The 27730-nt window shown below is 43.7% G+C and overlaps 1 long non-coding RNA gene across 1 annotated transcript; it reads left to right on the forward strand.

Moving 5' to 3' along the window:
* The first annotated feature begins 7380 nt into the window (after window positions 1-7380).
* LOC141938297 (uncharacterized) lies at window positions 7381-24666 on the forward strand. Its single transcript, XR_012627199.1, has 3 exons — window positions 7381-11660; window positions 17043-18266; window positions 23649-24666. It is a non-coding gene; the product is annotated as an uncharacterized LOC141938297 (long non-coding RNA).
* Window positions 24667-27730: the final 3064 nt, after the last annotated feature.

A 27730-nucleotide genomic window follows, 5' to 3' on the forward strand; every position in this document is an offset into this window, starting at 1 on the left:
GCCGCAGTTAACATCCACAGGGATCCTTTGCCCTGAAAGGACATTTCAGCACACTTCATGATGCTTCAAACATATTTACCAATTTGTTGGTAATATTCAGTCTGTGCTATTCAGAGTACACTGTGTCACTTACCTCTTCAAATGGAGAAAATAAGCAATACCACATGGTTTGTGCCTGTAGTAGGAGCGAATTTCAAATTAAAAAACATGAATATTCACAGTTTACAAAATACAGGAACAGAGTTAGTGTACTGCATTAACATTTTTGCATTTGGTTTGTTGCCAAGTCCGATAAAGATAAAACAAAATTTAGTATTAATTATACCTTGACAATCTCCGTCCATGTAATGGCTGTGTTTTCAATCTGTAAATGTGTTATTAATTTGCATATAAACTAGATTAGAAAAATCTCAAATACTGTTTACAACTGCCTAATTTTCTCATTCATCAAAAGGTATCATCTCATCCTCAGCATTTATTGTTTGAGAGATTTAATAATTTTATTGACATGTTTATTTTTAAGGAAAAGAATACTGTTATTTTCTATTTTATATTAATGTAACTATAACTTTAATGGGTTTGATCTACCTAAAGCAAATGGGATAGCAACATACAAGCTGCCAGTTGTCTGCCATGGAAATTTGCAGAGTGGTTTATTTCAAAATGAAATATCAAGTAAATTTGCAAAACAGAACATAAAACCTACCACAAATGGCCCTAATGCAAGTGCAAGAAAAAATTGTAGTACATAAAATAAATCAAATACTGGAGAAAAAAAAAAGTTTTCCCTTGTGTAACTATGGCCCAATCTTTACACTCTTAATAGCACTGTACAGAAATGAATCACAATGTATTTCTTCCCTTTCATGTTTTCAAAGAAAAATTAATTTTGGCTGATAACCAAACCACAGAGAACTAAGAAACAAATTAAGGTTTGCCTGGCTGACCTTTTAGAAGAGTAAAAGGAGTCTTTCATATGAACTGTAGCACACTTGAATTCAGGCCAAGTTATTACTGACTAATAGTTATTACCATGTGCTGGCGGTTTGATACCGAAGTAAACTAATTCAATGATCTCTGTTAAAATCCTTTTTGACACATGAAAAACAAAACAAACAAACAAACCAAAGCAAACAAACACACAAAAAACCAAAACAGAAAAAGCCCAAAACATCATCACAACTTGACTTTTGTCTGCAACCTCAAAAAGTCTGGAGATAGGCCGGCTTTCACAACAGAGTAAATTCCTCACCCTGGAAGCAGTTACCAGGAAGATTACTGCATGCCACCAGACAGTGCAGGAAAGCTTGCAGTACTCATATCATACCTGCTATGTTTCTTAATTGAGATCAATATCTGAGGCTGAACCAACTCTCATTAACCCCAGTCTTAGTAGAAATTTTACAATGCAGAAACACTGAAAACACTAGCAGAATTTGTGAACCCACTCATCTGGTGAACTAACATTTTGCATCAGCCTCCATTCTGCTTACAAAGGTGTATCTTTGGTTACTAACTGGAAAACAAATGATGAAGAAAATAGTCTAGTCTGGGTATCCTTATAAGAAAAAAAAAAAAAAAATTCGAAATCCCTGACTCTTCACCATCCTCTGTTAAAAACACATTTCCATTATGGTTCATCATACAATGAGTCAAGATTGTTATACTCTTAACAACCTACTGCAGATATCAAGCCCATATGCTGGATGGTCTTTTCTAAACCATCAGTCCTACTAAAAGCTTCTCCCTCTATCCACATAGTCAAACTGGATAACCTAATTTAGCTAAATTTAGAGTGATCTCAAAATAGCTTCTTCCATTTCAGACTTGGAAGTATTTCCATGCTTACAGGAAAGAGGCGGGGGACAGACAGACAACACCACCCGTGTCAATTGGTCTAACAATAGATCTGACCTCCCTAAAAAAATCTTTTCTTGATTATATATTTAGGTCATGACAGAATTATAAAAGTACAACTATCAGAAATCAAGTATTTCAAATACAACAGAGTCATCCAAGTGCCATAAGAAAGCAGACAACAGCTTTTGCAACTATTGCTACTTCTGAAGCAAACTAGTAAGTGGCATCCATTTAGCAGAACCTGCAGGCCATTTTGAAAACTGGCAGATGTTTTGACAGATGTTTAGATAAACAGTAACTTTTTAGAGGGGACCTGCAAAAGCTCTTGTGACACAAACCCCCAAGATTGACCCCAAGATACTGGTTCTGCTAGCTCCTCTCAGCAGGGCCCTTTTGCAGTGCTTTCTCATGAACCACAGAAAATTACTGACTGGTCCAACAGTACCAACAAGACTTCTGCCTCTCCTGCTAATGGTGATTATTTGGAATTGGATAATTATGCACAAATAGATACAAAATGTATCTTGTTTGCCCATGTGGTCTTTCTACACCATCCAAAAGTAAAGATGTGAGTGACAGTGAAAACTATAAAAGTGTTCCCATGAAGAGATATGATAGAGATATACCTGAGCATACATGATTACTCTTTTACCATGATTTCTATGAATAAGTGATCTCAGTGGCATTTTTTTTTTTTTTTTTTTTTGTATTTCTGGTTACTGAAAGGATAGGACCTGGCAGATCACTTCAGAAAAAGTGGCAGTTGAAGTACTGGGTAAAAGATAGTCATACCAAAAGTCTAAATAAAATAGGTGACCTGAACTACCCTGTAGAGGAACATAATTTTGCTCCAGACACCTAAATTCACCTACAGATACCAGCCTTCTAATCTGGCTGCCAGAAACTAGTTACCATGGATAACTCACTGATGACCATATGATCAGTTTTACTAGTTCTCAGGTGTTTAAGAAAATAGTCCCTATGTATCTGCCTGTAGTACGTGTTGATATAGAAAGAAGCTAATCTATAGTCAGTCATTAATTTGACTATATTTCACTAATGTGATTTCTGCTGTATTCCAAAACCAAAATGGAAGCATTCAGTTTATACTCTACAATTTCTGAATAGTGGTCCCAATATATTTTTTACTTAATTATGAATCCACTATATTTCTTACTACACTGATGATCAGAGCATACAGAAAGTGAAGAGTCTGATGTCTAATTATCACCTATTTGATTAGTTGAGTACTATTTTGATTTTTTATCTCCTTATGGCATGAGAGTACAGCTTGATTTTTCTGAACTACTACACTTGGGTAACAAATTACTTTCTCCTTCTCTTTTCCAATCTCTTCCCAGTCTGCCCAACTTGACCATGAATTCCCAAAGCTAATGGAAGGAGGAGGGGGTGTGCATGGAGGAAATCAGAAAGATTAGTTTTTATACCTGTTTTTTGCAGTATCGATGTTGCTCAGATTCAAGGATGTTGATTCAGCAAAAATGCAATGAAGCCAGATGATGCCCAAAGGAAATCAGAATCATATTTTTGAAACAATTTCTAACAGTTTTTAATTTATTAGTTTGCTTTCTAGAGATACTGTTATAAGCACTTCGGTTCTGATCCTTTGTTTCACATATTGTGTGTTTCATTTTTTCCTCCTATAAACTTATCTACTCATTAATGAAAGGCAGTTTTTTCATCTCAAACTTGGGAAACTCAATTTAGTAACTTTTAAATAACATCATTCAGGTTCTTAAGGCTTCAATCTATAACTGATAATTATATGACTATTCAGACAACATTAACTAACATCACATTTGAAGTCATATGCATCATACCCAATTGTAAATCTATCTGATGATTCCTTTGTATATATAAGCTTAACTTTTGTTGACAGGGCTAAATTGGGATTTAGCTTCTAGCAGGAGTGCATTTAAATGTAAATTTATTTTTTTTCAGCAACAGATTTTCAGAACTTAACATGAGAAACTTGAATTTAATCAAGGTATTTGCACACACAATTTCCTGTGCAAAACAACCATGCAAGTAAATTTATCAAGCAAGTTATTTCTATTTGGTTGCAAGTGTCTGTGTGCATACAATCTGACTAGGTAAAGTTTTGTGCATGCGTACAATCTGGGTAGGGAAACTGCACATTGAAAACTGACCAAAAGATTTGGTTTCAAGAGCTAAAACTGTGAAAGATTAGACTGCTAAAGGAAATAAGATATCATAAAGAAAATAAGATATCAGACTGAGCTGCTTATTTACCTCATCACACATTTATATAAACCTCCACATTAAAAAGCAAGAGCAACTGAGCAAGGAGAAGAGTAAAAAGGAAGATAGATAGGGTTTTGTTTCCTTTTATTAAAGATATTGTTGTACTATTGTCAGTGTGGAGAATTACCTTAAAAAAAAAGTTACAGAGAAAGCAGCATTTTATGATTCAAGGCATCTAGACATTCCTCCTCCACCAGCTGAGATTAAATGCCTATTATTACAGGTTAGAAATTGGGGATGCCAGCAAAGGTTTTAAAGAGTTCTAAGGTGAACAATTTCTTTGTAAAGTCTATTAGCAGATGAGAAAAACCTGTGTGGATACTTGTGTGGCATCGCTGGAGAACAACGGACGTGTTGTGAGCGATCCAGACCAAGGGGCCTCACTGTAACAGCAAGCTGCAGCTGTGTTCAAGGACATAAACAAGGCCGAGATGGCCTGAGAAACTACATTCCTGGCCAAGAGATAAAGATGTTGGAATGTCAAAAACAGGGGGTCTACCTGGGGGGAGAGCAGCGCATGGACACCACACTGGGACCAATCATAGAGGGCAGAAGGGCGCGTGAACAAGTGGCTTTAGCCTATTAGCAATAAGATAGCGGCGCGTGAAGCTTGTGATAGAGTATAAATTGCTGTGTAGCCTTTAATAAAGTGGCATCAACTTGATCACATTGGTCGTCTAAGTTGTGTCCGAGACTTCCGCGTCGGCAGCTGGCACCCGACCAGGGACCCAAGGGAGCCTCATTGAAGATACGCGGGACTCAAGCCCTGGGAAATCGGGACCCTCCCGTCGGTGCTCGCCCGAGCAAGAGAAGACGGTCCGGCGGGGGCGGAAGCAGCCGTAGCAGGCGCTGCCCCGGCGCCTGGGAAGACGCGCGCGCGCAATCGTCGGGAATCTCGCCCTGATCAGGTGAGCGGCTGGGGAGGAGATGGGGTCCACGCTGGGTAAAGAAGAAGCGGCAGTGGTTAAGCTCCTCCAACATATACTCTCTAAGAGAGGATTATTTTATCAGGGGAACCTGAGGAGGGTGCTGTTGTGGGCTCGGCAGCACGGACTAATCCCCTCAGTGACCGCAGCCTTTGAACCTGATACTTGGGAAAAGATCGGCGCAGCACTGTGGAACAACATTAGTTCAGGTTCTAAAGACAGTAGGAAACTCTCCACTGTGTGGAGATTGGTCCTAGACACTCTGACAGAACTGAAAGCGGAACGGCAGACCCCCGCCTCCGCTTTCGCTGCCTGGTCAGCTGAGGAGAACGCGCTGGCGCTCAGGATTCCGTCACTGCTGGGACGTTCGCGGGATCCCTGTTCCCTAACGCAGCTCCTAAAAGGAGGGACGGGGACGCTTCACGCGCAGCACCCGTGCGGCAGGAATATCAAGAGCAAAAGTCAACAGGTTTACTCCAGCTCGACTCACCCCCCCTCAAGCCCAAAAGATCAATCACCGGAGCGCACGGCCCCGCTCCGCTCCCGCCGCCCCCCGCCCGACCCCCGCCGCCGCCGCCGCCGCCGCCGCCTCGCCAGAGGACGGCACCGACCCAGCCCTGCCCCCGTCCTCGCCCCCGACACCCCGGTCGGTGCAGGAACAATCTCGTTATGATTTACAAGATCAACACTTGCAAGAACTAACGAGAAAATTAGAGCAACTTGAAATCCGAATGCAGCAAGCGGCTAGTCCGCCCCTATGGCACCGCCGCCTCCCCCTCTTCCTTTTAACCCCTTCCTCCGCGACACGGGGGGTGGTGGGGGGGTGGTCAGAGGGAAACGGTGGCTATCGGGTCGCTACCATCGTCGGCCCGAATGGGAGGGGGGGCACTGGGACGCGCGAGTGGTAACGATAATCTGGCAAGCCGATGGCGGGGAGTTATTCTGGATGCTATAATTGAGGGGCAGTTTAATGAGTTTAGACCAATGACGTTTCCGGTAACAGTAACCTCACAAGGCAATGAGTGGGAGGCCTGAGATTGGAAAATGATGGGGATGTGCTGGGTTACGGGATTAGTATATGGCGAAAATGAGTTAAAATCACCATGTCCTGGTTCAGTAATTCAACTTCCCAGCAGCCACACCCCGTCAGCAAGGAGATCCTCTATATGGGGTGCAAGCTCAAATGCTGATGGGTGCAGGCCCTTTTGCTAGCCCCGACTGCCAAGTTAGATTTCAACCAGAAGTGTTACGGTTAACCCAAGAATTGGCCTTAAAAACGATTTTAGCTGTACATGATGAAAAAGCAGCACCAGCATTTACAGGAGTAAGACAGGGGCCCACGGAGCCCTATCCAAAATTTATTGCTAGACTACATGCCGCTATTGATGTTAATCCTGAGGCTTGGGGGGCTTGGGATTTTCTTAGTTTTATCATTAGCATTACTTATGATGGTGCTGATGGGAGGGCTGAGAAAGACTTCAGTCTCTTAACTGCCTGCGGCCGAGACCGGCACCGTGCTCTCGCCCCCCTCTCCCCCCCCCCCCCCCCCCCAAAAGCGGCAGTTTTTACAGAAGCTGTTGACACACCACGTAATCATTAAGCAATGGCGTTATATTCTTAACAGTGTTTTGATGTTTGTAGTGTTTATCATTTTATGTTGTGTGAGTAATAAGGGTAAGAGGCCTCTTTGTGTGACTGTTTTGCGTGTGCAAGACGTGGCAGCTGCAGACTGCGGACTTCTTTGATAGAGTGCCATAGTACCTGCTGGGTCATCGGTGCTGCCTGTTTGTTTGGGCTAAGTGTTTGAAGTGTCATAGGTGAAATATCTCCTCTAGCAGGAGGCAGTAATTCTGTATTAATTGTTGTCTTGAATTTAGGTGCATACTCTGTGGGGAGAGTGCACCTTTGTACCATCTATCTGAGAAGGGTATTGTCATAAAAATCATCTACAACCTTACAGGGGTTGTTCATTTTACCAGAGGTCAAACTTATTCAGCTTGTTTATTTTACTACAGCTGGGGTGACTCAGGATTTGGATCAGCACTTACTCCTCAAACATTTTGAACTCAGACAGAGAGACAAAGTCAACCTCTGATAAAATGTAACCTCACTAAAGCAGAAGAATCTGTTGAACTAACAGGCATTTTACATACTGGTGCGGATGTGACTGTAATGTCTGCGACCAGATTGGCTGTTAGCTCGGGTAACGCAAGTCTTTTCGGGCTTGGTGGTCATGCTGTAATGTTTCAAAGGAAATAACTCATTCATGTAAAGGGCCCAGAAAACTGGGTAGGAAATATTCATCCATTTATATTGGAAACCCCTGCTACATCATGGGGTTGTGACTGTATGGCTCAATGGGGAACTCAAATCAGATCAAATTTGTCTTAATTGCCACTGCAGCACAACCCACCCTGAAACCCACCCTGAAACTAACCTGGAAAACAGAATCACCTGTGTGGGTGGGTCAGTGGCCCTTGCCAATGGAAAAGTTGTTCCACCTGAATGATTTAATTTATGAACAGTTAAGTGCAGGACATATCATACCTACTACCAGTCCTTGGAACCCCCTGGTGTTTGTTATATTAAATAAAAGTGGTAAATGGTGACTTTTACATGATCTCCAACACATTGATTCCCCTAAACTGGCATTTTCTAATAATTGATCTGAAAGATTTATTTTTTCTCCATTCCCTTGCATCCGGATGATGCATCTAAATTTCCCTTTTTTGTTCCCAGTATTAATGCTAGTGAACCTACAACACGGTACCACTGGGTTGTTTTACCATAAGGCATAAAGAATACTCCCACAATGCAGGTCTCCCAGACTGTTATATATCATTATATGGATCACATCCTTATAGCAGCAGAAACACAGGAGATCATGGAAAAGGCTCTTGCTTTAACCAAAGACTCAGTATCTCAAATGAGGTGACAAATAGCACCTGAAAAGGTAGAGCGATCATCACCGTGGCAGTACCTGGAGTGGAGAATTTGTGAACAGACCATTGTCCCCCAACACCTTAAACTTAAAACTGATGTTAAGACTTTAAATGATTTACAGAAACTGTTATGAACCATAAATTGGATACAACTGTTGTTGGGCCTAACTAATGATGATCTCCATAGCTTGTTTTATATTTTGCAAAGAGATCCTTCACTCACATCACCCAGAGTACTTACAGAGAAAGCAAAACCAAGATCTCCACTGTGCAACTAATGCCATCTCAGAAACACGGTAAGCACGGCTTTCACATGCAATTTTTCCACCAAAATGCCAGGGCAATACAAAACCAGTCTTCTTTATCAAGGCCTCAGGCTGAAGACATCATTGCGACTTGCCCTGAATGCCAGAAGGACTCTCTCTCTTCAACAGCCTGTGGTGTCAACCCTTGGGGACTCACACCTCAGAATTATGGCAATCTGACGTCACTCCGACATCACTCCCTTTGCTACATTTGGATCATTAAAATAGGTGCCGTCAATATTGCACCACTTCTCATCACAGATACCAGATCAACAAGAAGTCCAGGGCAAGACTCAAGTCCTGGAAAGTGCTAACTGGGAAGGACCATATCCTTTAATAACCCGGAGAAGAGGTTATGCTTGTGTTTTCACAGGTTACAGTCCCGGTGGTTACCAGCAAGCTGTGTGCAATCACACCCGAGGCGTGAGAGGCAGCCTTTGGTGGACACTCAGGAGCCAGCTGGGGGTGCTGTGGATGCCCCTGTGCCAACAGTTCGCCATCTCCTCAACTGATCATTTAAGCAGAATGGATGGGTAATGCTTGCTACTGCAATAGGACAAAATACACTATCTCTGTCCTTAATCACACTACAGTTGCCAACTCTTTTAAGAGAAAATGCTAACAGTACTTGCAACTCCTTGATGAAATATATAGGCTTACTAGTCACTAGTGAAAGATGTAGCTTAGACAAAATGTACTTATTAATAAGGATGAAATGCTATAAGAATGTGTGTATTCAACTTTCTTTCTTTAGCCATATTAAGAATTAGAAACTCAAGTGTTTAACCTTATTAGAAACTCCCTTGGTTTTCCCCCTTGAGTGGTGGCCAGGCTCTGGGTGGAACCCAACAGGAGGATGAAATCAGATGTTTCCGCTCAAAGAAAATTGCCAGTTATTTTGGCCTGCTGAATTAGATAAATGAGGCTGGACCTGCTTGCAGCAATGTTGGATGCCTCACCTACGGATGGACGCATCGCGTAGGATTTCTGGTTTGTGAGGAAGGGTACTCTAAATTCTCGCTGCATCCAGGGTTCCCTAGCAATTGTGGATCTGAATGTTAATACCCCATTAAGTAAGTGTGCTATTCCATATTTTCCTTACTGTTTATTTTTGTAGTATTTAGGCATATCCCTTAGTTATGGGTACTGAAATTAGCCTACTCTTCTTTACCTAATAACTGTAACTGCTGTATTGTTTCTAGCATTCTGTAAAACTGTTTTAAGTATGCTGCATTTTTTGAAGTTGCCTAACCCTTAATTCATAAAGTCTCGAAATAAGTGTTGCAGGTGCTGCTGCAAAACAAAGAAAGGGGAGATGTGGGAGGCATTGGCCTGTCAGCCTTACACAGCCTCTAAGCAATTGCTAGGGTTGATGAAGAACAGGCCTTGGAAGATAGATAAGAATCTGCTGAGTTGTGCCAATGTAACAGGCAAAACCAGCGGACAGCTGCAACACTGAACTGTGAAAAAGTACTAAGCTGTGACAAGTTACCATCGCGGTAGGGTGGAATGCGCCAGGGAATATGGGAAATCAGTTCAATTGACCTGTGAAACTGATAATGGACCAGCCTATACCTCTCAAAAATTTGCTCTCTTTTGTCAACTCTGGGGTACACATCACAGGTATACCACATTCCCCCACGGGGCAAGCTATAGTGGAGAGAGCGCATCAAAACTTTAAAAGCGCTTTTGCAAAAACAAAAAGGGGGAGAGGTCTTGGCTGCTGCAGAACCACTTGCAAAAGCGGTGTATGTGTTAAATTACTTACGGCTCACAGGTGATAGGGAGGAACCACCAGTAGTAATACATACTATGGATCTGAAATCTGATATAAGCCGGTGTGGAGATGGTGCTTTTGCTCTGGATCTGAAATCCGATATAAGCCGGTGTGGAGATGGTGCTTTTGCTCAGTACAAAGATGTTACTATAGGAGAGTGGAAAGGACCTGTGTAACTAAAAATGACAGGTTGAGGCTATGTCTGCATTATTACCGATACCAGCACTAGATGGGTTCTGAGTCGATGGGTGCAACCCTGGAAAAAGGAAGTTAAGAAAGATGAAACAGAAACCGAATGAGATATTAAGTTGGAGCAAGGGTTATGTTTGTGTTTTCACAGATGCCAGCTCTCGCTGGGTTCCTGCTCGGTGTGTTCGGCCTGTATTGGAACCTGCCTCAAAGTGAAGGATGGGTGGTCTCACAACCAAATACCACCACAAGCCCTGAAAATCCGTTCTCTACATGCTTGGTAGAAATACCTGTGGATACATGGCTGAACCCACTGCAGTTTTGGCTTAGAAAACAAACTAATGCTACTTCTTTGGCTTTAAGTGGTCTTTTAACTGATGCTGATAGTGTTAGATATGCTACGTTATAAATTAGAGCTGCGATTCACTTTTGCTTCTGGCGCAAGGACATGGTTGTGCTGAATTTGGAGGAATGTGTTGTATGAATCTATCCAATCATTCAGAATCTACTTTTAAAAGCATTCAGCAATTGAAGGATGGAGTCAAACGCTTAACAGAAGATGATGGCTTGGACTGGCTGACAAGGATGTTTAAAGGTTGGGGATTATCTGGTTGGTTGATAACATTAGTCAAAACTGTCGGAGTAGTCCTTTTGATTGCAGTGACTGTGCTCTCAACATTGCCTTGCCTTATAGGCCTTCTGCAAAGGGCCCTGCAGAGGACTGTCGTTGCAATGTTTTTTAGCACAGGACCACAGGGGGGTCTGGATTGCTCAAAAACAAAAAGGGGGATTTGTGGCATCGCTGGAGAACAACGGACGTGTTGTGAGCGATCCAGACCAAGGGGCCTCACTGTAACAGCAAGCTGCAGCTGTGTTCAAGGACATAAACAAGGCCGAGATGGCCTGAGAAACTACATTCCTGGCCAAGAGATAAAGATGTTGGAATGTCAAAAACAGGGGGTCTACCTGGGGGGAGAGCAGCGCATGGACACCACACTGGGACCAATCATAGAGGGCAGAAGGGCGCGTGAACAAGTGGCTTTAGCCTATTAGCAATAAGATAGCGGCGCGTGAAGCTTGTGATAGAGTATAAATTGCTGTGTAGCCTTTAATAAAGTGGCATCAACTTGATCACATTGGTCGTCTAAGTTGTGTCCGAGACTTCCGCGTCGGCAGCTGGCACCCGACCAGGGACCCAAGGGAGCCTCATTGAAGATACGCGGGACTCAAGCCCTGGGAAATCGGGACCCTCCCGTCGGTGCTCGCCCGAGCAAGAGAAGACGGTCCGGCGGGGGCGGAAGCAGCCGTAGCAGGCGCTGCCCCGGCGCCTGGGAAGACGCGCGCGCGCAATCGTCGGGAATCTCGCCCTGATCAGGTGAGCGGCTGGGGAGGAGATGGGGTCCACGCTGGGTAAAGAAGAAGCGGCAGTGGTTAAGCTCCTCCAACATATACTCTCTAAGAGAGGATTATTTTATCAGGGGAACCTGAGGAGGGTGCTGTTGTGGGCTCGGCAGCACGGACTAATCCCCTCAGTGACCGCAGCCTTTGAACCTGATACTTGGGAAAAGATCGGCGCAGCACTGTGGAACAACATTAGTTCAGGTTCTAAAGACAGTAGGAAACTCTCCACTGTGTGGAGATTGGTCCTAGACACTCTGACAGAACTGAAAGCGGAACGGCAGACCCCCGCCTCCGCTTTCGCTGCCTGGTCAGCTGAGGAGAACGCGCTGGCGCTCAGGATTCCGTCACTGCTGGGACGTTCGCGGGATCCCTGTTCCCTAACGCAGCTCCTAAAAGGAGGGACGGGGACGCTTCACGCGCAGCACCCGTGCGGCAGGAATATCAAGAGCAAAAGTCAACAGGTTTACTCCAGCTCGACTCACCCCCCCTCAAGCCCAAAAGATCAATCACCGGAGCGCACGGCCCCGCTCCGCTCCCGCCGCCCCCCGCCCGACCCCCGCCGCCGCCGCCGCCGCCGCCGCCTCGCCAGAGGACGGCACCGACCCAGCCCTGCCCCCGTCCTCGCCCCCGACACCCCGGTCGGTGCAGGAACAATCTCGTTATGATTTACAAGATCAACACTTGCAAGAACTAACGAGAAAATTAGAGCAACTTGAAATCCGAATGCAGCAAGCGGCTAGTCCGCCCCTATGGCACCGCCGCCTCCCCCTCTTCCTTTTAACCCCTTCCTCCGCGACACGGGGGGTGGTGGGGGGGTGGTCAGAGGGAAACGGTGGCTATCGGGTCGCTACCATCGTCGGCCCGAATGGGAGGGGGGGCACTGGGACGCGCGAGTGGTAACGATAATCTGGCAAGCCGATGGCGGGGAGTTATTCTGGATGCTATAATTGAGGGGCAGTTTAATGAGTTTAGACCAATGACGTTTCCGGTAACAGTAACCTCACAAGGCAATGAGTGGGAGGCCTGAGATTGGAAAATGATGGGGATGTGCTGGGTTACGGGATTAGTATATGGCGAAAATGAGTTAAAATCACCATGTCCTGGTTCAGTAATTCAACTTCCCAGCAGCCACACCCCGTCAGCAAGGAGATCCTCTATATGGGGTGCAAGCTCAAATGCTGATGGGTGCAGGCCCTTTTGCTAGCCCCGACTGCCAAGTTAGATTTCAACCAGAAGTGTTACGGTTAACCCAAGAATTGGCCTTAAAAACGATTTTAGCTGTACATGATGAAAAAGCAGCACCAGCATTTACAGGAGTAAGACAGGGGCCCACGGAGCCCTATCCAAAATTTATTGCTAGACTACATGCCGCTATTGATGTTAATCCTGAGGCTTGGGGGGCTTGGGATTTTCTTAGTTTTATCATTAGCATTACTTATGATGGTGCTGATGGGAGGGCTGAGAAAGACTTCAGTCTCTTAACTGCCTGCGGCCGAGACCGGCACCGTGCTCTCGCCCCCCTCTCCCCCCCCCCCCCCCCCCCAAAAGCGGCAGTTTTTACAGAAGCTGTTGACACACCACGTAATCATTAAGCAATGGCGTTATATTCTTAACAGTGTTTTGATGTTTGTAGTGTTTATCATTTTATGTTGTGTGAGTAATAAGGGTAAGAGGCCTCTTTGTGTGACTGTTTTGCGTGTGCAAGACGTGGCAGCTGCAGACTGCGGACTTCTTTGATAGAGTGCCATAGTACCTGCTGGGTCATCGGTGCTGCCTGTTTGTTTGGGCTAAGTGTTTGAAGTGTCATAGGTGAAATATCTCCTCTAGCAGGAGGCAGTAATTCTGTATTAATTGTTGTCTTGAATTTAGGTGCATACTCTGTGGGGAGAGTGCACCTTTGTACCATCTATCTGAGAAGGGTATTGTCATAAAAATCATCTACAACCTTACAGGGGTTGTTCATTTTACCAGAGGTCAAACTTATTCAGCTTGTTTATTTTACTACAGCTGGGGTGACTCAGGATTTGGATCAGCACTTACTCCTCAAACATTTTGAACTCAGACAGAGAGACAAAGTCAACCTCTGATAAAATGTAACCTCACTAAAGCAGAAGAATCTGTTGAACTAACAGGCATTTTACATACTGGTGCGGATGTGACTGTAATGTCTGCGACCAGATTGGCTGTTAGCTCGGGTAACGCAAGTCTTTTCGGGCTTGGTGGTCATGCTGTAATGTTTCAAAGGAAATAACTCATTCATGTAAAGGGCCCAGAAAACTGGGTAGGAAATATTCATCCATTTATATTGGAAACCCCTGCTACATCATGGGGTTGTGACTGTATGGCTCAATGGGGAACTCAAATCAGATCAAATTTGTCTTAATTGCCACTGCAGCACAACCCACCCTGAAACCCACCCTGAAACTAACCTGGAAAACAGAATCACCTGTGTGGGTGGGTCAGTGGCCCTTGCCAATGGAAAAGTTGTTCCACCTGAATGATTTAATTTATGAACAGTTAAGTGCAGGACATATCATACCTACTACCAGTCCTTGGAACCCCCTGGTGTTTGTTATATTAAATAAAAGTGGTAAATGGTGACTTTTACATGATCTCCAACACATTGATTCCCCTAAACTGGCATTTTCTAATAATTGATCTGAAAGATTTATTTTTTCTCCATTCCCTTGCATCCGGATGATGCATCTAAATTTCCCTTTTTTGTTCCCAGTATTAATGCTAGTGAACCTACAACACGGTACCACTGGGTTGTTTTACCATAAGGCATAAAGAATACTCCCACAATGCAGGTCTCCCAGACTGTTATATATCATTATATGGATCACATCCTTATAGCAGCAGAAACACAGGAGATCATGGAAAAGGCTCTTGCTTTAACCAAAGACTCAGTATCTCAAATGAGGTGACAAATAGCACCTGAAAAGGTAGAGCGATCATCACCGTGGCAGTACCTGGAGTGGAGAATTTGTGAACAGACCATTGTCCCCCAACACCTTAAACTTAAAACTGATGTTAAGACTTTAAATGATTTACAGAAACTGTTATGAACCATAAATTGGATACAACTGTTGTTGGGCCTAACTAATGATGATCTCCATAGCTTGTTTTATATTTTGCAAAGAGATCCTTCACTCACATCACCCAGAGTACTTACAGAGAAAGCAAAACCAAGATCTCCACTGTGCAACTAATGCCATCTCAGAAACACGGTAAGCACGGCTTTCACATGCAATTTTTCCACCAAAATGCCAGGGCAATACAAAACCAGTCTTCTTTATCAAGGCCTCAGGCTGAAGACATCATTGCGACTTGCCCTGAATGCCAGAAGGACTCTCTCTCTTCAACAGCCTGTGGTGTCAACCCTTGGGGACTCACACCTCAGAATTATGGCAATCTGACGTCACTCCGACATCACTCCCTTTGCTACATTTGGATCATTAAAATAGGTGCCGTCAATATTGCACCACTTCTCATCACAGATACCAGATCAACAAGAAGTCCAGGGCAAGACTCAAGTCCTGGAAAGTGCTAACTGGGAAGGACCATATCCTTTAATAACCCGGAGAAGAGGTTATGCTTGTGTTTTCACAGGTTACAGTCCCGGTGGTTACCAGCAAGCTGTGTGCAATCACACCCGAGGCGTGAGAGGCAGCCTTTGGTGGACACTCAGGAGCCAGCTGGGGGTGCTGTGGATGCCCCTGTGCCAACAGTTCGCCATCTCCTCAACTGATCATTTAAGCAGAATGGATGGGTAATGCTTGCTACTGCAATAGGACAAAATACACTATCTCTGTCCTTAATCACACTACAGTTGCCAACTCTTTTAAGAGAAAATGCTAACAGTACTTGCAACTCCTTGATGAAATATATAGGCTTACTAGTCACTAGTGAAAGATGTAGCTTAGACAAAATGTACTTATTAATAAGGATGAAATGCTATAAGAATGTGTGTATTCAACTTTCTTTCTTTAGCCATATTAAGAATTAGAAACTCAAGTGTTTAACCTTATTAGAAACTCCCTTGGTTTTCCCCCTTGAGTGGTGGCCAGGCTCTGGGTGGAACCCAACAGGAGGATGAAATCAGATGTTTCCGCTCAAAGAAAATTGCCAGTTATTTTGGCCTGCTGAATTAGATAAATGAGGCTGGACCTGCTTGCAGCAATGTTGGATGCCTCACCTACGGATGGACGCATCGCGTAGGATTTCTGGTTTGTGAGGAAGGGTACTCTAAATTCTCGCTGCATCCAGGGTTCCCTAGCAATTGTGGATCTGAATGTTAATACCCCATTAAGTAAGTGTGCTATTCCATATTTTCCTTACTGTTTATTTTTGTAGTATTTAGGCATATCCCTTAGTTATGGGTACTGAAATTAGCCTACTCTTCTTTACCTAATAACTGTAACTGCTGTATTGTTTCTAGCATTCTGTAAAACTGTTTTAAGTATGCTGCATTTTTTGAAGTTGCCTAACCCTTAATTCATAAAGTCTCGAAATAAGTGTTGCAGGTGCTGCTGCAAAACAAAGAAAGGGGAGATGTGGGAGGCATTGGCCTGTCAGCCTTACACAGCCTCTAAGCAATTGCTAGGGTTGATGAAGAACAGGCCTTGGAAGATAGATAAGAATCTGCTGAGTTGTGCCAATGTAACAGGCAAAACCAGCGGACAGCTGCAACACTGAACTGTGAAAAAGTACTAAGCTGTGACAAGTTACCATCGCGGTAGGGTGGAATGCGCCAGGGAATATGGGAAATCAGTTCAATTGACCTGTGAAACTGATAATGGACCAGCCTATACCTCTCAAAAATTTGCTCTCTTTTGTCAACTCTGGGGTACACATCACAGGTATACCACATTCCCCCACGGGGCAAGCTATAGTGGAGAGAGCGCATCAAAACTTTAAAAGCGCTTTTGCAAAAACAAAAAGGGGGAGAGGTCTTGGCTGCTGCAGAACCACTTGCAAAAGCGGTGTATGTGTTAAATTACTTACGGCTCACAGGTGATAGGGAGGAACCACCAGTAGTAATACATACTATGGATCTGAAATCTGATATAAGCCGGTGTGGAGATGGTGCTTTTGCTCTGGATCTGAAATCCGATATAAGCCGGTGTGGAGATGGTGCTTTTGCTCAGTACAAAGATGTTACTATAGGAGAGTGGAAAGGACCTGTGTAACTAAAAATGACAGGTTGAGGCTATGTCTGCATTATTACCGATACCAGCACTAGATGGGTTCTGAGTCGATGGGTGCAACCCTGGAAAAAGGAAGTTAAGAAAGATGAAACAGAAACCGAATGAGATATTAAGTTGGAGCAAGGGTTATGTTTGTGTTTTCACAGATGCCAGCTCTCGCTGGGTTCCTGCTCGGTGTGTTCGGCCTGTATTGGAACCTGCCTCAAAGTGAAGGATGGGTGGTCTCACAACCAAATACCACCACAAGCCCTGAAAATCCGTTCTCTACATGCTTGGTAGAAATACCTGTGGATACATGGCTGAACCCACTGCAGTTTTGGCTTAGAAAACAAACTAATGCTACTTCTTTGGCTTTAAGTGGTCTTTTAACTGATGCTGATAGTGTTAGATATGCTACGTTATAAATTAGAGCTGCGATTCACTTTTGCTTCTGGCGCAAGGACATGGTTGTGCTGAATTTGGAGGAATGTGTTGTATGAATCTATCCAATCATTCAGAATCTACTTTTAAAAGCATTCAGCAATTGAAGGATGGAGTCAAACGCTTAACAGAAGATGATGGCTTGGACTGGCTGACAAGGATGTTTAAAGGTTGGGGATTATCTGGTTGGTTGATAACATTAGTCAAAACTGTCGGAGTAGTCCTTTTGATTGCAGTGACTGTGCTCTCAACATTGCCTTGCCTTATAGGCCTTCTGCAAAGGGCCCTGCAGAGGACTGTCGTTGCAATGTTTTTTAGCACAGGACCACAGGGGGGTCTGGATTGCTCAAAAACAAAAAGGGGGATTTGTGGCATCGCTGGAGAACAACGGACGTGTTGTGAGCGATCCAGACCAAGGGGCCTCACTGTAACAGCAAGCTGCAGCTGTGTTCAAGGACATAAACAAGGCCGAGATGGCCTGAGAAACTACATTCCTGGCCAAGAGATAAAGATGTTGGAATGTCAAAAACAGGGGGTCTACCTGGGGGGAGAGCAGCGCATGGACACCACACTGGGACCAATCATAGAGGGCAGAAGGGCGCGTGAACAAGTGGCTTTAGCCTATTAGCAATAAGATAGCGGCGCGTGAAGCTTGTGATAGAGTATAAATTGCTGTGTAGCCTTTAATAAAGTGGCATCAACTTGATCACATTGGTCGTCTAAGTTGTGTCCGAGACTTCCGCGTCGGCAGCTGGCACCCGACCAGGGACCCAAGGGAGCCTCATTGAAGATACGCGGGACTCAAGCCCTGGGAAATCGGGACCCTCCCGTCGGTGCTCGCCCGAGCAAGAGAAGACGGTCCGGCGGGGGCGGAAGCAGCCGTAGCAGGCGCTGCCCCGGCGCCTGGGAAGACGCGCGCGCGCAATCGTCGGGAATCTCGCCCTGATCAGGTGAGCGGCTGGGGAGGAGATGGGGTCCACGCTGGGTAAAGAAGAAGCGGCAGTGGTTAAGCTCCTCCAACATATACTCTCTAAGAGAGGATTATTTTATCAGGGGAACCTGAGGAGGGTGCTGTTGTGGGCTCGGCAGCACGGACTAATCCCCTCAGTGACCGCAGCCTTTGAACCTGATACTTGGGAAAAGATCGGCGCAGCACTGTGGAACAACATTAGTTCAGGTTCTAAAGACAGTAGGAAACTCTCCACTGTGTGGAGATTGGTCCTAGACACTCTGACAGAACTGAAAGCGGAACGGCAGACCCCCGCCTCCGCTTTCGCTGCCTGGTCAGCTGAGGAGAACGCGCTGGCGCTCAGGATTCCGTCACTGCTGGGACGTTCGCGGGATCCCTGTTCCCTAACGCAGCTCCTAAAAGGAGGGACGGGGACGCTTCACGCGCAGCACCCGTGCGGCAGGAATATCAAGAGCAAAAGTCAACAGGTTTACTCCAGCTCGACTCACCCCCCCTCAAGCCCAAAAGATCAATCACCGGAGCGCACGGCCCCGCTCCGCTCCCGCCGCCCCCCGCCCGACCCCCGCCGCCGCCGCCGCCGCCGCCGCCTCGCCAGAGGACGGCACCGACCCAGCCCTGCCCCCGTCCTCGCCCCCGACACCCCGGTCGGTGCAGGAACAATCTCGTTATGATTTACAAGATCAACACTTGCAAGAACTAACGAGAAAATTAGAGCAACTTGAAATCCGAATGCAGCAAGCGGCTAGTCCGCCCCTATGGCACCGCCGCCTCCCCCTCTTCCTTTTAACCCCTTCCTCCGCGACACGGGGGGTGGTGGGGGGGTGGTCAGAGGGAAACGGTGGCTATCGGGTCGCTACCATCGTCGGCCCGAATGGGAGGGGGGGCACTGGGACGCGCGAGTGGTAACGATAATCTGGCAAGCCGATGGCGGGGAGTTATTCTGGATGCTATAATTGAGGGGCAGTTTAATGAGTTTAGACCAATGACGTTTCCGGTAACAGTAACCTCACAAGGCAATGAGTGGGAGGCCTGAGATTGGAAAATGATGGGGATGTGCTGGGTTACGGGATTAGTATATGGCGAAAATGAGTTAAAATCACCATGTCCTGGTTCAGTAATTCAACTTCCCAGCAGCCACACCCCGTCAGCAAGGAGATCCTCTATATGGGGTGCAAGCTCAAATGCTGATGGGTGCAGGCCCTTTTGCTAGCCCCGACTGCCAAGTTAGATTTCAACCAGAAGTGTTACGGTTAACCCAAGAATTGGCCTTAAAAACGATTTTAGCTGTACATGATGAAAAAGCAGCACCAGCATTTACAGGAGTAAGACAGGGGCCCACGGAGCCCTATCCAAAATTTATTGCTAGACTACATGCCGCTATTGATGTTAATCCTGAGGCTTGGGGGGCTTGGGATTTTCTTAGTTTTATCATTAGCATTACTTATGATGGTGCTGATGGGAGGGCTGAGAAAGACTTCAGTCTCTTAACTGCCTGCGGCCGAGACCGGCACCGTGCTCTCGCCCCCCTCTCCCCCCCCCCCCCCCCCCCAAAAGCGGCAGTTTTTACAGAAGCTGTTGACACACCACGTAATCATTAAGCAATGGCGTTATATTCTTAACAGTGTTTTGATGTTTGTAGTGTTTATCATTTTATGTTGTGTGAGTAATAAGGGTAAGAGGCCTCTTTGTGTGACTGTTTTGCGTGTGCAAGACGTGGCAGCTGCAGACTGCGGACTTCTTTGATAGAGTGCCATAGTACCTGCTGGGTCATCGGTGCTGCCTGTTTGTTTGGGCTAAGCGTTTGAAGTGTCATAGGTGAAATATCTCCTCTAGCAGGAGGCAGTAATTCTGTATTAATTGTTGTCTTGAATTTAGGTGCATACTCTGTGGGGAGAGTGCACCTTTGTACCATCTATCTGAGAAGGGTATTGTCATAAAAATCATCTACAACCTTACAGGGGTTGTTCATTTTACCAGAGGTCAAACTTATTCAGCTTGTTTATTTTACTACAGCTGGGGTGACTCAGGATTTGGATCAGCACTTACTCCTCAAACATTTTGAACTCAGACAGAGAGACAAAGTCAACCTCTGATAAAATGTAACCTCACTAAAGCAGAAGAATCTGTTGAACTAACAGGCATTTTACATACTGGTGCGGATGTGACTGTAATGTCTGCGACCAGATTGGCTGTTAGCTCGGGTAACGCAAGTCTTTTCGGGCTTGGTGGTCATGCTGTAATGTTTCAAAGGAAATAACTCATTCATGTAAAGGGCCCAGAAAACTGGGTAGGAAATATTCATCCATTTATATTGGAAACCCCTGCTACATCATGGGGTTGTGACTGTATGGCTCAATGGGGAACTCAAATCAGATCAAATTTGTCTTAATTGCCACTGCAGCACAACCCACCCTGAAACCCACCCTGAAACTAACCTGGAAAACAGAATCACCTGTGTGGGTGGGTCAGTGGCCCTTGCCAATGGAAAAGTTGTTCCACCTGAATGATTTAATTTATGAACAGTTAAGTGCAGGACATATCATACCTACTACCAGTCCTTGGAACCCCCTGGTGTTTGTTATATTAAATAAAAGTGGTAAATGGTGACTTTTACATGATCTCCAACACATTGATTCCCCTAAACTGGCATTTTCTAATAATTGATCTGAAAGATTTATTTTTTCTCCATTCCCTTGCATCCGGATGATGCATCTAAATTTCCCTTTTTTGTTCCCAGTATTAATGCTAGTGAACCTACAACACGGTACCACTGGGTTGTTTTACCATAAGGCATAAAGAATACTCCCACAATGCAGGTCTCCCAGACTGTTATATATCATTATATGGATCACATCCTTATAGCAGCAGAAACACAGGAGATCATGGAAAAGGCTCTTGCTTTAACCAAAGACTCAGTATCTCAAATGAGGTGACAAATAGCACCTGAAAAGGTAGAGCGATCATCACCGTGGCAGTACCTGGAGTGGAGAATTTGTGAACAGACCATTGTCCCCCAACACCTTAAACTTAAAACTGATGTTAAGACTTTAAATGATTTACAGAAACTGTTATGAACCATAAATTGGATACAACTGTTGTTGGGCCTAACTAATGATGATCTCCATAGCTTGTTTTATATTTTGCAAAGAGATCCTTCACTCACATCACCCAGAGTACTTACAGAGAAAGCAAAACCAAGATCTCCACTGTGCAACTAATGCCATCTCAGAAACACGGTAAGCACGGCTTTCACATGCAATTTTTCCACCAAAATGCCAGGGCAATACAAAACCAGTCTTCTTTATCAAGGCCTCAGGCTGAAGACATCATTGCGACTTGCCCTGAATGCCAGAAGGACTCTCTCTCTTCAACAGCCTGTGGTGTCAACCCTTGGGGACTCACACCTCAGAATTATGGCAATCTGACGTCACTCCGACATCACTCCCTTTGCTACATTTGGATCATTAAAATAGGTGCCGTCAATATTGCACCACTTCTCATCACAGATACCAGATCAACAAGAAGTCCAGGGCAAGACTCAAGTCCTGGAAAGTGCTAACTGGGAAGGACCATATCCTTTAATAACCCGGAGAAGAGGTTATGCTTGTGTTTTCACAGGTTACAGTCCCGGTGGTTACCAGCAAGCTGTGTGCAATCACACCCGAGGCGTGAGAGGCAGCCTTTGGTGGACACTCAGGAGCCAGCTGGGGGTGCTGTGGATGCCCCTGTGCCAACAGTTCGCCATCTCCTCAACTGATCATTTAAGCAGAATGGATGGGTAATGCTTGCTACTGCAATAGGACAAAATACACTATCTCTGTCCTTAATCACACTACAGTTGCCAACTCTTTTAAGAGAAAATGCTAACAGTACTTGCAACTCCTTGATGAAATATATAGGCTTACTAGTCACTAGTGAAAGATGTAGCTTAGACAAAATGTACTTATTAATAAGGATGAAATGCTATAAGAATGTGTGTATTCAACTTTCTTTCTTTAGCCATATTAAGAATTAGAAACTCAAGTGTTTAACCTTATTAGAAACTCCCTTGGTTTTCCCCCTTGAGTGGTGGCCAGGCTCTGGGTGGAACCCAACAGGAGGATGAAATCAGATGTTTCCGCTCAAAGAAAATTGCCAGTTATTTTGGCCTGCTGAATTAGATAAATGAGGCTGGACCTGCTTGCAGCAATGTTGGATGCCTCACCTACGGATGGACGCATCGCGTAGGATTTCTGGTTTGTGAGGAAGGGTACTCTAAATTCTCGCTGCATCCAGGGTTCCCTAGCAATTGTGGATCTGAATGTTAATACCCCATTAAGTAAGTGTGCTATTCCATATTTTCCTTACTGTTTATTTTTGTAGTATTTAGGCATATCCCTTAGTTATGGGTACTGAAATTAGCCTACTCTTCTTTACCTAATAACTGTAACTGCTGTATTGTTTCTAGCATTCTGTAAAACTGTTTTAAGTATGCTGCATTTTTTGAAGTTGCCTAACCCTTAATTCATAAAGTCTCGAAATAAGTGTTGCAGGTGCTGCTGCAAAACAAAGAAAGGGGAGATGTGGGAGGCATTGGCCTGTCAGCCTTACACAGCCTCTAAGCAATTGCTAGGGTTGATGAAGAACAGGCCTTGGAAGATAGATAAGAATCTGCTGAGTTGTGCCAATGTAACAGGCAAAACCAGCGGACAGCTGCAACACTGAACTGTGAAAAAGTACTAAGCTGTGACAAGTTACCATCGCGGTAGGGTGGAATGCGCCAGGGAATATGGGAAATCAGTTCAATTGACCTGTGAAACTGATAATGGACCAGCCTATACCTCTCAAAAATTTGCTCTCTTTTGTCAACTCTGGGGTACACATCACAGGTATACCACATTCCCCCACGGGGCAAGCTATAGTGGAGAGAGCGCATCAAAACTTTAAAAGCGCTTTTGCAAAAACAAAAAGGGGGAGAGGTCTTGGCTGCTGCAGAACCACTTGCAAAAGCGGTGTATGTGTTAAATTACTTACGGCTCACAGGTGATAGGGAGGAACCACCAGTAGTAATACATACTATGGATCTGAAATCTGATATAAGCCGGTGTGGAGATGGTGCTTTTGCTCTGGATCTGAAATCCGATATAAGCCGGTGTGGAGATGGTGCTTTTGCTCAGTACAAAGATGTTACTATAGGAGAGTGGAAAGGACCTGTGTAACTAAAAATGACAGGTTGAGGCTATGTCTGCATTATTACCGATACCAGCACTAGATGGGTTCTGAGTCGATGGGTGCAACCCTGGAAAAAGGAAGTTAAGAAAGATGAAACAGAAACCGAATGAGATATTAAGTTGGAGCAAGGGTTATGTTTGTGTTTTCACAGATGCCAGCTCTCGCTGGGTTCCTGCTCGGTGTGTTCGGCCTGTATTGGAACCTGCCTCAAAGTGAAGGATGGGTGGTCTCACAACCAAATACCACCACAAGCCCTGAAAATCCGTTCTCTACATGCTTGGTAGAAATACCTGTGGATACATGGCTGAACCCACTGCAGTTTTGGCTTAGAAAACAAACTAATGCTACTTCTTTGGCTTTAAGTGGTCTTTTAACTGATGCTGATAGTGTTAGATATGCTACGTTATAAATTAGAGCTGCGATTCACTTTTGCTTCTGGCGCAAGGACATGGTTGTGCTGAATTTGGAGGAATGTGTTGTATGAATCTATCCAATCATTCAGAATCTACTTTTAAAAGCATTCAGCAATTGAAGGATGGAGTCAAACGCTTAACAGAAGATGATGGCTTGGACTGGCTGACAAGGATGTTTAAAGGTTGGGGATTATCTGGTTGGTTGATAACATTAGTCAAAACTGTCGGAGTAGTCCTTTTGATTGCAGTGACTGTGCTCTCAACATTGCCTTGCCTTATAGGCCTTCTGCAAAGGGCCCTGCAGAGGACTGTCGTTGCAATGTTTTTTAGCACAGGACCACAGGGGGGTCTGGATTGCTCAAAAACAAAAAGGGGGATTTGTGGCATCGCTGGAGAACAACGGACGTGTTGTGAGCGATCCAGACCAAGGGGCCTCACTGTAACAGCAAGCTGCAGCTGTGTTCAAGGACATAAACAAGGCCGAGATGGCCTGAGAAACTACATTCCTGGCCAAGAGATAAAGATGTTGGAATGTCAAAAACAGGGGGTCTACCTGGGGGGAGAGCAGCGCATGGACACCACACTGGGACCAATCATAGAGGGCAGAAGGGCGCGTGAACAAGTGGCTTTAGCCTATTAGCAATAAGATAGCGGCGCGTGAAGCTTGTGATAGAGTATAAATTGCTGTGTAGCCTTTAATTAAGTGGCATCAACTTGATCACATTGGTCATCTAAGTTGTGTCCGAGACTTCCGTGTCGGCATATTTGCAATATTTGTGACATGTAAAAAAATGTAGTTGCCATGAAAGTTCTAATAATGTGTTTACTATCTAAACCAATAATCTACTTTTTGTTAATTTAAATTATGACATTAAGATTTTTTAATCAAAATAAGTTCTGTGTTGAAGAATCAAACAAGGTTATATTTAATCCAGTGTTAGTAAGTAGCAAGAAAACCATCTGGACAGGGAAACAAAGCATTATAAATCTTCTTTAGAAAGGGAAATTCACTCAGTCTTATTGGTAGAAGTTAAACAAGTATTGGATTTCTTTATTTTTTAATACCAGGAGAAGTACAGTGTTGAAGCACTGTTTTAATACCCAACTGTTTTGGGTTTTTTAAAGTTTTAGTTGTTTGGGGTTTTTTTCTTTTTTTAATGCATTACTGTCAAGGAGGTCAGAGCCAATTCTCTTTCTAGATGACCATGGCAGACCATGCCTCACTTAACATCAGCTTCCCAGAAACTGTTTGACAGACCTGAAGAAAGAAAAAGAGGAAAGCTGGCAAGAAGCTGCAAAACTGTAATGGATCTTCAGATGTTTAGACTCCTCAATTATTTCTCTCATTGCGTCATACACAGGTAGTTAGAAACAATGAAAGCTCATTAACCACTAAAGTCAAAATGAATTGCTAACTATATCTAGTTTGTTTACTCTCTGTAACAATCTCCTAGATTTAATTCCTAAGAAGATGATCCTTCTGTGGAAAAGCTCTTGCTGCCAAATCATTTATGTCCTTTCTTTGCTTTCATTTCTACATAAAGTGTATAGAGGAAGATGCCACAATAAATTTTAAGAATTGGAAGCCTCAGTGCCATGGCTTTTTAACTGAAAGTGTGGTTGCAAGAGGGTATTATTTTCACACCATGCTATAAAATGCCACAGTGGGCTTTCCACCTGTATCTGAGCCTGTAGTTCTGAATAAACACATAGGTACTGCCTTACTACTAAGATAACGTAACAGCTGCAAGCACAAACAATTCCATACTTTCAAATGTAATTTAAGGCTTTTTAAGTAGCTGACATGTACTGTTTTGAGGGGTTTTTTTATCATATTTTAGATATAAATCAAGATACTATTAATTCAATTTTATGTTGCACAACAATTCAACAACAACATGGCTGCAGATATTGACTCTGTATATTCTTCCCAGCCTTCTGTGTATATCTCCTTGCTTAATGATAATGCACTGTATTTTTTTTTCCTCTTCTGATTTGGCTGCTGAGTTATGGAAAGGCCGTAAGTGTGCATTGTTGCCAGTTTTATTCCTTTAAAGCTTTTCCTTAGCTCCTTTCCTTTAGAGTTTATCAGATTAAAAAAAAAAAAAAGTCCTGGTTTAATAATCTTTTTTATTTCTGACAGTAACCAATGACACAGCTGAGCTTTCATATAAAAGTAGACTAATAACAACTGAGACACTGCCAGGTAATTCTGAAGTTTTCCTGTTACTTTTACAGCATAACAGGTGCTACTTGCAAAATAAGAAAGTTGGATGCTTCTAGATTGTTGTTTTCTTTCAATACAGAACATAACAATCCTCACATTCCTGCTGTGAGGAAAAAAGCTTATGTGCCTCAAAACTTGAATGATTTCTCCAACAATACAAATAACTTCTGAGTAACTTGTCTCTTAGCACTGCCTTGCTGGCACCCTCCCAACAGCTCTGCTAATGCAAGAAAGGTTGTTAACCTAAACAGAACGAGTAAGAGTGCAACAGGAGGCATCTGGGATGCATCATTTTTCAATCAGCAAAGCACACAAAACAGGAATCGGAGACACCCTTTCCTATAAATTCCAGGTGGAAAACAAATTTTTCCAACTAGAAAAAAAAAAACAAAAGAAAGTTTTCATTAGTTATCCAAAAAGCTATAAAGTTTAATTTCAGTGGAAATAGTCAAACAACAACAACAAAAAAAAGGAAACCAAGATAGTGGAGGTTCTTAAGATTCTAGCGACTATGGAGAGGTCATTAACAACCACAAAGATAGTGAAAAACCAACTTAGCCAATGTAACATGCTTTGTTACTACAAAAAGCTTAAAGTTATTTGTTTCCTTATAAATAATAAGAATTTCCATGCATTTATCAAGCAGCATGTCTTAAGTCAATTGGTGCTGAGCATAGAGTAGAAATAAAATTTTAAAATCCTTCTAATTTTCATCCCTATGCAGGATTGTTTGTAATGCTTAGTATAGATAAGAACATTACCACTAGAAAAAATCACCAATTAAGATAAAAATGAACAAACCTTGTTTAGCATAAAATACATGTCACTGAGATCAAGCAGCACACTGCTTGGATATAGAATGCCTGCTTCATCTAAACCTCCAAAGCAAGGCTAATAATGGCTAAGAGAATTCAACAGCAATGAGTACAGGATACCGAGTCATGTGTCATTTTGCCAACAGAGTGGCCTAAAACAGAACTGGGAGCAAATAATTTTACAAGGAGGAAAAATAAAATACTGAGTGTATGTAAACAAGGGATGAAGGTATATTTGTTTAATCATGTTATGAACATGATTATTACTCCAAAAACAGTGGTACATTTAAAGCAATAACATCCTTCCTAACTGAAAAATAATGTTAGAGCTTTATTTCTTACACTTGAACTACAGTCAATGTGCAAGAGTCCAAGCCCTTAAGCGTAGCCATTAAATACACTCATTCAGCCATTACACACTCGCTCAGAAGAGAATTCAGAAGGAACCTAATGTTTAGGAACTAGAATACACGCAAAGTGAATGAAGACAAATGTAATATGACTCAAATCTGCAAACTAGACAGCTATAAATCAATTATTCCTTGGATGTAAATGTGTAACTATTGAGGCAGTACACATTCAGGGAAAATTATCTCAAAGCATGTAGCTACAACAATACAACAGAATAAGGACAGACAAGTGTCTTTTGTCTAATTTTGAACTGAGAGTCCAAACCAAGAAAGTTCAATGTTTCTGAGATCCAAGACACAGAGATAATAAACCACCAATCTTGAATGATGCTGAAAAAGAGCTATTCTGAGCAACAGCCATCAAAGAG

This window comes from Strix uralensis, chromosome 2, assembly GCF_047716275.1.
Source record: "Strix uralensis isolate ZFMK-TIS-50842 chromosome 2, bStrUra1, whole genome shotgun sequence".
In the NCBI taxonomy this organism is placed as follows: Eukaryota; Metazoa; Chordata; class Aves; order Strigiformes; family Strigidae; genus Strix; species Strix uralensis.